This window comes from Peromyscus leucopus, chromosome 3 (assembly GCF_004664715.2).
Source record: "Peromyscus leucopus breed LL Stock chromosome 3, UCI_PerLeu_2.1, whole genome shotgun sequence".
Classification (NCBI taxonomy): Eukaryota; Metazoa; Chordata; class Mammalia; order Rodentia; family Cricetidae; genus Peromyscus; species Peromyscus leucopus.
Window position 1 is genome coordinate 57369426 of NC_051065.1, and position 11724 is coordinate 57381149.

Sequence of the window (11724 nt, forward strand, 5' to 3'; positions counted from 1 at the left end):
GAGAGTGCCCACGCCATTGTCATTCCCCGTGGTGCCAGGACTTGACGAGGTCCACCTTCCCGAGAGGAATCAGTCTCACTCCTGGGGCAAAGGAGAAAGTGGGACCGGCCCTCCTCCTACCTGGTTCAGATAAGACCTGTCCTACAGGACCCCCGCGATGGGGGGAGGGAGGGTGCACATGCACTTCCTGGGACCAGAGGTCTGGTCTCATCTTAGCCCAGTTCCCAGGGTCTTCTGGGTCAGGCCACTGAATACTGGGCTCTGGCTAGAGCGTCTCCACCTCGGCGCTCTAGCCCACCGCCCCCAGCCCAGCATTGCTGGCGCCTTCTTCCTGCCAGGCCTGGCGCCACCTGTTGGAAAGGGGATGAAATGGCAGGCCGCCCCTTGACACTCCCTGGCAATGGATCCTGTGGGGCAATGGGTCCTGTGGGGCCTCATCTGAGTACTTTCTACGTTCGACCATTACAAGCGAAGGCCAAGGAAGCAGTGTTTTGATAGTTACTAACTATGGCGCCATCTTGGTGAGTCTTCCATCACAGTTACCCTCAAGACTCCCATGTCTGCAGCTCCAACCCTAGCCTCTGACCCCACGTCTATAGAGTTAATCAAGACCTCTGTTCATCTTTAAGTAGGAAACAAACATTTCATACCCAACAAAGTCTAGGTTAAACTCATCGCCCTGTCTCCGCCCCCTTTTTCCCACACTGCAAACTGACCCATCCGCGTTCTCTGCCTCCTTCGGTGTCCTGTCTTGACTACCACCAATCTTCCATGCACACGTTTCTTTTCAGTTTGCCTCCCAAGTCCCTCTTGAATTTCCCTGGTACCCTTCCGTTGCTATCACCGTTTTTCTTAGCTCAGGCCTCCTCACTTTTCACCTGGACCTTGGCTTCCCTAATTGGCTCCCAGACCTCCACCATCACACCTTTTCTAGTTCCTCGTTGGCAAACCTGCCAAAGTGATTTTTCTAAAGTGCAAATCTGATGGCATCTCATTTCTTCTTAAGATGTGTTACTGATGTTAAATCCAACCTCTTCAGATTGGCGTACAAAATGCTTCATGCAAAACCCTTCCAAATCTGGCCTTTGCCTCTCCCTCTGAAATCCTCTCTTGCCCTCCTAGTTGTCCGAGCTCCGACACTTCACAATCTGACCAACCATTACTCATCAAAAATACCAAGCAGGTTTTTTTCCCATGCTTTCACACAGGTCCTCTGCCCTGATCAAACGTATCCTTTCCCACTGTGTCTACCTTTAAAAAAAGCCATATTCATTCATCAAAAGTCAGTTTAGTTACTGTATCTCTTGTCTGCCTTCCTAAAGAAACATCTCCCTCCTTCCACCGTGCCTCAGGCAGGCTTCCACAGATGCACCTACCACATTCTCTTAAGATATTTGGAGATCTGCTTTGTCTCCTCTCCTACATATCTGAACTCCTTAAAGTCAAGGGACCATGTCATTTATTTGTGTCTCTGCTGTCCACCCAGTATTTTATAAGGATGACAAGAATGAAGAATAGCAAAACACTGTTGATCATTTTTGTACCAGTCCCTGTCTATATCTTTATATTTACCAATAAGACAACTGAGGCTTTGAAAGTCTGACAGTTCCAGCCAAGATTTCAAGACTGGTAAATTGCTGGGTAGGCTTTGAATCCAATTCAGTCTAACCATGTTTATCCACTCATCAAAGAATTTAGGAGAATTGGGAGGGGGAGAGTCATTTCCTAATGGTACTAGTGTTGCAGTTTGATTTCTCTCTTCAGGGGAATTCTCCAGCACAGCAATTCTACCTCCAGTGGATGGCCAGAGAGGGTTCTAACCTAAAACTGATGGCGCAGAAGCTAAAGCTGACAGTCTTGATGACAGGCTTCATGAGAAAACAGCCCTGTTATTACTTCATAGTTTCAGATTTTAGTAAATGTGATGAATATTTTTGCTAAGGGATGTCATGATTCAAAACAATTATGTCTTATTTGTTGTTGGTGGTATCCAAAACTTGTGGATAAGTTAGAGAACAGAGATCTAAATTGAAAATCACTAGAATGTTCAAGAAGTTGCCAGAGATGGAGATACCAAGATATCGTGAGGTCTGAGTTCATGGCTGACACTAATGTGCCTGGCATCCAGGAAGCACTAGATTACCACAATTACTGTTGCCACTAAGATAACTTCCCCAGTGTTGGGGAAACAGAGAAGCAAAATGATAGATTATTTAGTATGGCTGTGATCAAAGTTCTAAGGGAGTATCAAGTGAGATCCCCCAGGGAACAGGGAGAGTGGTAAGGAAATTAGACGGCACCCAGCGGTCTCATGATAGAATTTTCCAGAACTGGAACTGTACCAAAAGATACCAGAGCATCAAAAGTGTGGAAGAGATCATGGAAACCTATGCTGCCATGGACCTGTACGAAAAGGAAGTTCCAGATGCAACTGGAAGTCCAAGTAGGGACATCAAACTCCAGGACAGAAGAGCACATCCCCATCCCCCAGTCCTGGGTCTCCCTCTCTGGTAGAAGAAACAGCCAAGTACAAACATAGTGATGTGTACATTAAGTGAGAGGCAAGGGGGAGGCCGGGGGCCGACTGTGCTGGCACAGCCCGCTAAGGCCCCCCTCCTCCTGAAATCCCAACCGAGGCCAGGTGTCTAGCATACTGCCCCACTGTTTCCCCAGCCAAACGACATGGAAGGTTGCTTGAAAATCGACATTCTTTACCACAGGCCATTAACTTTAGGCAAAACCTGTTTGTGTTCCTCCGTTTTTCAACAAATAGAAATTTTCCGTGAGTTGTTCACTCTGCCCACCCCCACCCACCCATCCATCCCCAGAGCCCTGGTGGAAGGGAGCTGTCATTCTGATGGAAACCACTAATGAGACACATGGCGGGGGTTGGAGGGTTGAAGTTAAACAGAGGAACACTGTTGGTAAAATTCAATAGGTCCATCTTGTTTGGGAGGACAGTTTGGCACTATCAAAATGGACCCAGCAATATCACTTTGTCAAATTATCCTACACGTATGCTCCCTGGCATGTGTCCAAGTTTGAACAATACTGCATTATTTAGGAAATTTTTCTTTTTTGTTCTAAACTGGAAATGACTTCAATGTCCATTTATAGGGTACAAGTGAAGGGGTCCTCTAAGATGCCAAACTTCTCAGTGTTGTGTGAGAGAGCAAAATTCAAAGTAGCCTGTACATTGTAATTCGTGCAGGAAAGCACGTATGGTCCATGTTGTTAAATATAGGATCAGTATGTCACTCTGATAGCAGGAATAACTTCCGTCATGTATCAGGAATGCCTGTAAAACCCTGGGGCTGGGGTGGGGGGTTGATAGAGCGGGTCCCAGGGACAAATCTGTTCCTCTGAAAGGTTTGCTTGGTTTTAGATTTAAATTTGAATATCTTAGGAGGGTGTCCCCTGCTGTTCCCGTTAAGCTGCCTCCTCACCCACACCCTCCTCTCTCCTGGTACTTGGCCCCTAAATATACATAAAAACTGACAGAGGAGGAGGAGGGCTGAATGGTTGCTTAGTCTTCACTTTCCATTCTATGTGGCTAGCAAACGTTTCTTTCATACCTCAAGGGAGGGTAGGGCTTGGACCCAGATCTTTCCTGGCAGGGAAAGGGTTGGGGTGGGAGTGGGAACTGCAAGCCAGTAGGGAAGGAAGAGGCCCTGGTTTGGAAGCCATGGCTATGGTTCAGATAGCAGTCAGGGAAGCCAGGACAAATGAAGCCCACATTTGAAACTTCTTTCATTCTGCTCTCAGCCACTGCAATAAGAGAATGTCCAAGTGTCTTGTCCTCCTTCTCCACGAAAACTGCAATCTGTGCTCCATCACCTGAGCTGCTGGGCAACTGTCTAGTGTACAGAGGAAGAACAACTGGTCCTGACTATCCCGGACGGTCTCACCCTCCGGTGCCTCTGACTTAATTCCTCCTTCTTTACTGTGCTGGCACCAGATGTATAGGAAACAGGGGTGGTCCCAGCCAAGGTACCATGGAAATCAAACTGGAACATCCTTGAGCCAAGGTCTCCAGAAGATTGGTGCTATCTTGGCTCATGCTGCCCACCACAAAGGATTGATGGTTTCCACAGTTAAAAACCTTTGAGTCTGCAAAAGCTCAGGAGAAGAACAAAGGACATTTCCAAATGAAACATGCTCTGGTTTTTGGCAGCAGCTAGACAGACTGGCATGAGAGTTCCCAAGCTATGCCATACTGTTTCATCTACTGGATGTTCTTCGGCAGAATAAAATGATTTATTTGAAAAAGTTTTGCTGAAGGAAGGTGGGTAATTCAGAGTCATCTCTTCTGTGGTAGTGTTGTGGAACAGTTTCCTTCAAGATTAAAACCTTCAATGCTGCAGTATAGGGAAGTTCCTCAAGCAGCAAGGGAAACAAAACAGCTTCAGGAAGTCCCTGAAACTGACCAGATTCGCCAGGCCACTTCTCTGCTATAGTAAGCAGTAAAAGCTGAGAGTTCCTCTCAGAGGAGCAGAATTGAGCTGCTAAGAAGATCCCCAGACAAGTCAGGATGCCTGGAAGAACTTGAGACCAACCTGTTGAGCTGCCTGCAGGCCATGCAGTGTGCTCCAGGTTCCCAGCTTTTGCGAGCTGTCAGCCATGCTGGGGTGGGTGTTGGTGATGCAGCTGTCTTTGAGTCATTTCTGCTCCTGTAAGTGACCCCTCAACCACACTCCTATAAGTAACCCCAATAAAATTCATTGGTGAATTGGAGTTTGGTGGTATCTGTACTTTGGTCTGTCATGGGATCCCTATTTGGGGTGAGTAGACAGCAGTATACAACAGGTATAAAGAATGGAGAATCCACCGTGAGGCTGAAGGGGAGAAAGTAGTCTGTGAAGGAAATAAAATCCACATTTCCCTATCATTTTGGCTTGATTTCTTAGAAAAAGAAAAGAACAAAAAGAGAGTCTGCGGGCACAGAAGCAGCTGGGTTACAAGCCACTTACCACCCTTTTACCTCTATTTCTGTCAGGGATGTGCAAGTCCTTCAAGGCAAACCTGAAAGGTCCATCATCTGATGACTGGATAAATCAAGTCTGGACCATAAGTCTCAACAAATTTTGAAACTCATATGACCCATTCAAAAACTGCGATAGAAACAAATTATAAATTCATTATAGAACAATATATTGGAATCTTCAAATTTTTAGAAATTAAAAGAATAAATTTCTAAGTAATCCATGGCTCAAATAATATATCCACTGGACTAGAAATGGGAGCATAGAGAGCAGGCTTGTAGGGTGTAGCCTGCACTGTGCTATCATGGCAGTTTGGATAATAAATGATTCAAGAGGACATGTTTCAAACAAAAAAATACCCACCTCTGCCTAGAGAAACGGTAGCAGAAACAAGGTAAACCCAGAGTAAATAGAGAAAAGGAAATGTAGCGAGCAGAAGTAACAAAACAGAAAGCCAATATTAAAAAAAACAATGAAAATAAAAGTTAATTCCTTTTTAAAAAAATCAATACAATTAAAAAGCTCGAGAGAGAGAAAAAAAAAGGAGAAAAATTACCAGTATCCAGAAGGGAATTGGAAAGGATCCTTAAATAAAAAGGAAATGTTATATCAATACATCTAATAACTTCAATGAAATTGATCCCTTTAATCCAAACTATCAAGCTCATTGAGTAGGGAGGCTGAGGCTCCCCGTATCTCTTCAATGAACTGAACTCAGGGTTCAAACCCTTCCTGCGAAGAAAATCCCAGTGATCTTACTACGCCCTTCTGAATATCTCAGGAAGAAATAGCCCTGTCTTCGGTCTCCTAGAACCAGAAGGGGCCACTTTCCAGCTTATTTTATGAGGCCAGCATTATTTGGTTGCTGAACAGGCAAAGGCAATACAAGAAAACTACACACCAATGAATCCACAAAATCCATTTGCAGAAATTCTTAATACATTTTTTGGCAAAGTGAACCTGGCAATACATAAAATGGATGACACATTATAACTAAATGGAGTTTGTTACAGAAATGCCAAAAATCATTTTAATATTCAGAAGCCAATTAATGTAATTCACCACATTAAAAGATTAAAAGTGAAGAGTCATCTCAATAGATTTAGAAAAGCATTTGGCAAAATTCAAACTCCATTCTTGATTAAGCTCTCTCAGCAAACTAGAACCAGAATGGATCCTCTCAAATTTAACAAGGGCTCAAAAACTTACAGCCAGCATCACTCCCAGGGTCTCTCCCCGAGTACAGCAAGCAAGAGAAGGGGGCTTTCTCACCCCTTTCTTCCACATTGTTCTGGAAAATAAGGTAACAAAAAGAAATAAGACCACAGAGATCGCAAAGGAAGAGATTGAACCATGTCCGTGTATACGCATGACTGTATGCATTGAAAATCCAAAGAATCCACACAGAAGCTACCAGAAGCAATCGGTCTGGTAAAGTCGTGACACCCAAGGTTAGTAAATAAGATCAGCGGCACACATCTGCTTACCAGTGAGAGCCAGTTGAAAACTGTACTTCCAAAACACCATTTACAGTAGCATTCAAAACTATTAAATGCTTATGGATAATTTAAATACACGAAACAATCAACACTCTAAAGAGAAATCAATTATCTAAGTAAGTAGAGAGCTGTTCCAAGCACCTAGACTGGAAGACTCAATTTTTTCAAGGATCATTTGTCTTCAAACTAATGTGTAGATTCAATAAAAATCACAAGAATCTGAAGTGTTTTATAGCAGAAAATAGCAAACTGATGCAAAGTTTATGTGAAATGCAAAGACCAGTGGTACACCTGTAGTTCCAGCACCCCGGAAGCTAAGGCAGGGGGATCATGAATTTCGGGCAAGCCTGAGCTACATAGTGAGTTTCAAGCCAACCTAGGCTATAAAGACCCAGTCTCAAAAACAAACAAGCAAATGATCAGCTCAAACTAGAAATGCAAAGGATAAAGATAGTCAAATTTTAAAAATAAAGAATAAAGTCCCAGGATATCAACTCCCTATCTTGAAATTTATTTTTTTCATATAATATATTTTGATCACATTCTTTCCCCTTTAAATTACCCATTTGAAGACTCGCTGTAGCTGTGGAAACCTTGCAGAGGTGATGCTTGTATAAAAACAGACACATAGGGCAGTGTCTCAATAAAGAGCCCAGAAATCACTCTACAGAGGCATGACCATCTGATCACCAGAGAGACCCAGAATAAAAAGATAATGTTACACAAAACGGAACAAGTGGATGTGCACGTGAAAAAAATGAAAACCCTTGAACCCTTACGTCATTTACACACTTAATTCAAGATAAATCATAGGCAACATTAAATATATTCAGAATGAATCACAGAGCTAAATATAAGAACCAAGGGCTCTGGAAGAAAATACTCAGCGGGCTTTAACTAGGCAAAGCTTTTTAACTAGAACATAGAAATAATTAAAAAAAAAAAAAAACCTTCTATTGCACCTTTTAATTCTATAATTTCTATTTTTTCATAAGGTGACTTCTCTATCAGTCTTTTAGTTGCTAATAAAGAAACAAGAGAAGGGGGACTCTGCCATTTCCTGTGCCTACAGGGTCTGAAGTGGACTCACACACAGCCAGCTCGGGGTACTGGGATGGACCCACTGAAGACAAGGTGTCTCCACCTATTGGTTGCTCTTTCCTCTGGGTCGCCTTCCTTCTTGGGCCGCTTGGCCCCTTGGGATGCTATGACAGAGCAGCCTACTGATTGGCAACCCCAGAGAGAGACAGAGCTGAGTCATGTCCCAGCTTGGGCACGTGACCCTCTCTGAACACAATGCTGATGGCCAGGCCGAGGCGGGGGCTTTGTCCATGGAGCAGAGGAGGGAGAGAGAAGAACCGGCAACTGTGGAGTAAGGCACAAATGGAGGAAACAGAGGGCTTGTGGCCAGGCAAGTGAAAGCAGCTGGTGCCTAGTAGAAGGTACTACTTTCCAAATCGGAAAATGGTACTACTTTCCAAATGGGAAAATAAAGCTGTTGTTTAGAACGACTGAGCATAAGGGAATAGCCTCTTGGCATCTCTAAGAACATAGCATGAAGGAGGAGGGAGGTATCCGTCCGACCCCATGGACCAGCACTCTTGGAGATGTGCGGGTGAAGGGAGATGTCATGTGAGGGCACCTCTTCTCTTCTGGCTGAAACAGAAGGTAATTTCCCAAAAGAGGTCAAAACAAGATTAAGCTGTATTTCAAATACTCCATTGAGGGAAATGCCACAGGAAGTTAGCTAGGTGTAAATAAAGGACCTCTGGGCCAACTTCCGGGCAGGTCACCAGTGGGGTCCCTTCGTGGGCCATCATCTCTTGTGCCACCTGTCTGTCTCAAGCACCAGGATGAAACTACTGTGCTTCCAAAGGTCAGACCTATTTTGCTTGATGATAAATCATTTGAAACACATTCATATTAATACAAATAGGAATTCATTACGAAGTCAAATATAAGCATTACATGAATTTTAAGATCAAATGCAAATTTCATGCTCACAATAATCCCTTAAAAATTGCTTTTTGCTACCTCTTCATGCAAATGCAGCTCTCTCCTCTGCTGTTAGGAAGATTTTGGTAGAAACATTTGCAAAGTACCTCTTCAAAAAATAAGGACTGGGAATCAGCAATGTTCTTGGATTTTTTTTTTCCCCAGTGTCCAGACACTTGGGCAGAAGAAGCCAGGCACATATTCCAAGTGGAAGGATTACTGAGGACAGCACAGACATCTGGCTGGGTTGGCAGGATCAGTGCGTGCACAGGTTTGAGGGACTGGGGCTTGGGGCTGCTCATGCAGGCCTGGGAGCAGCTGCATTCCTGGGTGACATTTCACATGGAAAGTATGGGAGCCTGCCCTGGCCTGGGGTCTGCATGAGTGTCTCTTGGTAGAAGAAGGAACCTGGTGTTCTCAGAGAGGCAGCTAGGGATCAGAGAAAGTTCATCTAAGAACAACCCACTCCAGCAAGCTGGCCATTAGCTTCAGAGTCAGTGGCAAAAGAGATGGAGCCCAGACAGAGGTCTTGAGTTCACAGGGTTGATAAGACAACAGAGCTCCACCGAGAGGGGGGGGGGGGGGGGGAGGGGGGAGAAGGAAGGAAGGAAGGAAGGAAGGAAGGAAGACAAAGATGAACTAGAACTGATCGCCCTCCCCCTAAGAACAACAGTGTCTATAAGCTAGACTTCCTTTTTATATTTTCATGGAGACTACCAAAAAAGTCTTTATGAGAGGCCACATTATTCAGAAGGACTAAGAGTCAGTGGTGGGCAGGTAGTTCCCCATGTTCAGAGTGATGTGAAAATGACTTCAGGGGAGCTGGGGGATGGCTGGGGAAGTGCTCCTCAGGAGATGTGGTGAGTTCTAGCCCAGAATCAATAGTGGGGTTTGAGATCCTAGGGCAGGGAGGCAGAGGCAGGCAGAGCCCTGGGCAGACAGTCAGAGACCTTGTCTCAAAAAAAGGGGAACGGAGGGGGTGGGTGGCTCCTGAGGAACACAACAAGGTTGACCTCTGGCCTCCACATGTTCATGTGCACACATACAAGCATGCACGCACACATGCACATACACACAAGAAAGACAAATAGGGAAAAAAGGAAAATGACAGACTGCCTCACTGATACAAAAGTGGTTTACTAGAGATCGTTCAACATTTCTGTGAACAAACTGCTAACCAACCCTAAACGTGATTACTCTTCATATTTTTGTATATTAATCATGCTAAATTCATTTAAATTATGTAATTCTACAGGTCATAAAAGAGATGCATTGTGCTTTCATCCACATACAGGTCGAAGGATCAGCTCCTGGCCATGCACACAAACCTACAGCCGGACCACAGGATGTCCAACATCCCAATAATTTCTGTCTCTCTTTGTTGGGGGCCTTCTGGAATTTTAATCATTAACTCTTGATTATCACAGTGGATTTGAAAGGCCGGAGAATAAGGAGTGTAGGGTAGGAGGGAAGAATTAAATTGGCAATATAGCTTCTTTGGCCTAGGTGGTTGGAAAAAATTAAATAAGCACAAACCCAAAGGCAAAAGCGGGGGGGGGGGGGGGGGGGTGGAGCAAACAAGAGAGAGAGAGAAAGGGCAATCACAGTCAGCCGCAGCACCTGGAGCATTAGGCTCTGAAAATCCAATTTGCACATAGTGAGTGGAAGGGCCTTCGCTGAGGGGGCAGGGGCTGAGGACTTGCGAGGGAGCAGAGGACCGTTGCCCTGGAGACCGTCTTAGCTTGGAAATGGCAAATAGGAAAATAGCAAGGGCTTAAGGGAAGAAGAAGGGGGGAAATGGGCACTACTTACGATGGTTGAAATCTCAGAAACCAGGCTAGACCACATAAAGGAATTGTACTGAAAAGGACAAACACAGATTTAACCACTTTGAAAATGAAGCCAGGAAGAGGGTCGTTCCTCTGTTGTCTCCATGTAGTGTTTAAGACGGGTGATCAGATCCTAGAGCGATTTCACATTGGGAAGGAGGAACATTTGCTCGGAGCACACACTGCCTCTTTATTTCCGCCCCCAGAACACACCAGCAAAGGTGTTCTCGGGGAGCCATTAGCAGGGAAGACTAAAGATGAACGCAGAGCTTCCTCCCAGGTGCCTGTAATCACCTGCAGCATCAGACGTGAGTGTGTGCAGAGCTTTGAAGCAAAGGGCTTCGTATTAACTGGGTAGTTGGGGAAATGGTTTGGGAAACCTGGCCAAAGGGCTGGACAGATGGCTGAGCAGTGAAGGGGTTTTTCTGCTCTTCTAGAGGACCAGATTTGGTTCCCAGCATCCACCCTGGGCTGCTCACAACCATCTGTAACTCCAGTTCCAGGACCTCTTATGGCCTCCAAAGGCACCGGCAAGTGCAAACACATACACATAAAACATATAAAATGAAATAACTCTAGGAACCCTGGCCAGGAAGCTCCTGAGCTAGGGTTTGAGACACTGACACTCAGTTCCCAGCAATCAGCGGCTCCAGGGGTGGGAACCAGGGCCTGTCTCACAAACTCTCAAAGCAGTCCGGGTATGCCCTGAGGATTAAGAAGCACCCTCCTCAAGCCACCCTGACTTGCCTCTGATGGATACTGGATTCACACTTGCTGGGGAGCAGGCCTCTTAAAGCCTACAGTCAGCTCAGACAAGCCGAGAAGTAATGCAATCCCCTTGCAGGTAGTTACATCCGGGTCTGAGACAGGCACAAGACGGATGGTGTGAAGGATGGAAAGAGAAGTGTAAAGCACCAGCTTAAGTGGTAGGGCTGTGAGAAGAATGAGAATTCACAACCACCTCTCCCCTCTAGCACGAACAATGGAAAACTACGGGTTTGTGACCGAAGAATTAGTGAGCCCAATAAGGGAAAGCAAACAAACGTAGCCCTCTGATCTCAACTTTGGCCAGGTGTGCAGTTCAGAAGACCCCTGGGAAACCAGAAAGGCACATTTTCAGCCTGGAGAAGCCAGGTAAGAGAGCAACAAGAAGTTTTAAACACCAGGAACCAAACATGTAGACATAACGGGCTGGGGCCAGGGCACTAATGGAGAAGACTGCAAATGACTGTAATTTTCAGAACTGTGAAACCATAAATCGCACCAGGAGAACTCTGCCTGCTGTTAGTGTGGCATCTGCTCTCACGCTGAAGCAGCTGGAGGCTGTGGAATTGGTTAAAATGACTCTTGGAAAAAGAGAGAAAATGGTATATAAGGGGTCAGGAATGGGGCCCAAAGCCCTGGATATAAGGACCTGGA

At 45.2% G+C, this 11724-nt stretch overlaps 1 long non-coding RNA gene across 1 annotated transcript; it reads left to right on the forward strand.

The window, feature by feature from the left end:
- On the forward strand, positions 1 to 1960 carry LOC119087604. Its single transcript, XR_005091072.1, has 2 exons — positions 1 to 521; positions 1765 to 1960. It is a non-coding gene; the product is annotated as an uncharacterized LOC119087604 (long non-coding RNA).
- Positions 1961 to 11724: the final 9764 nt, after the last annotated feature.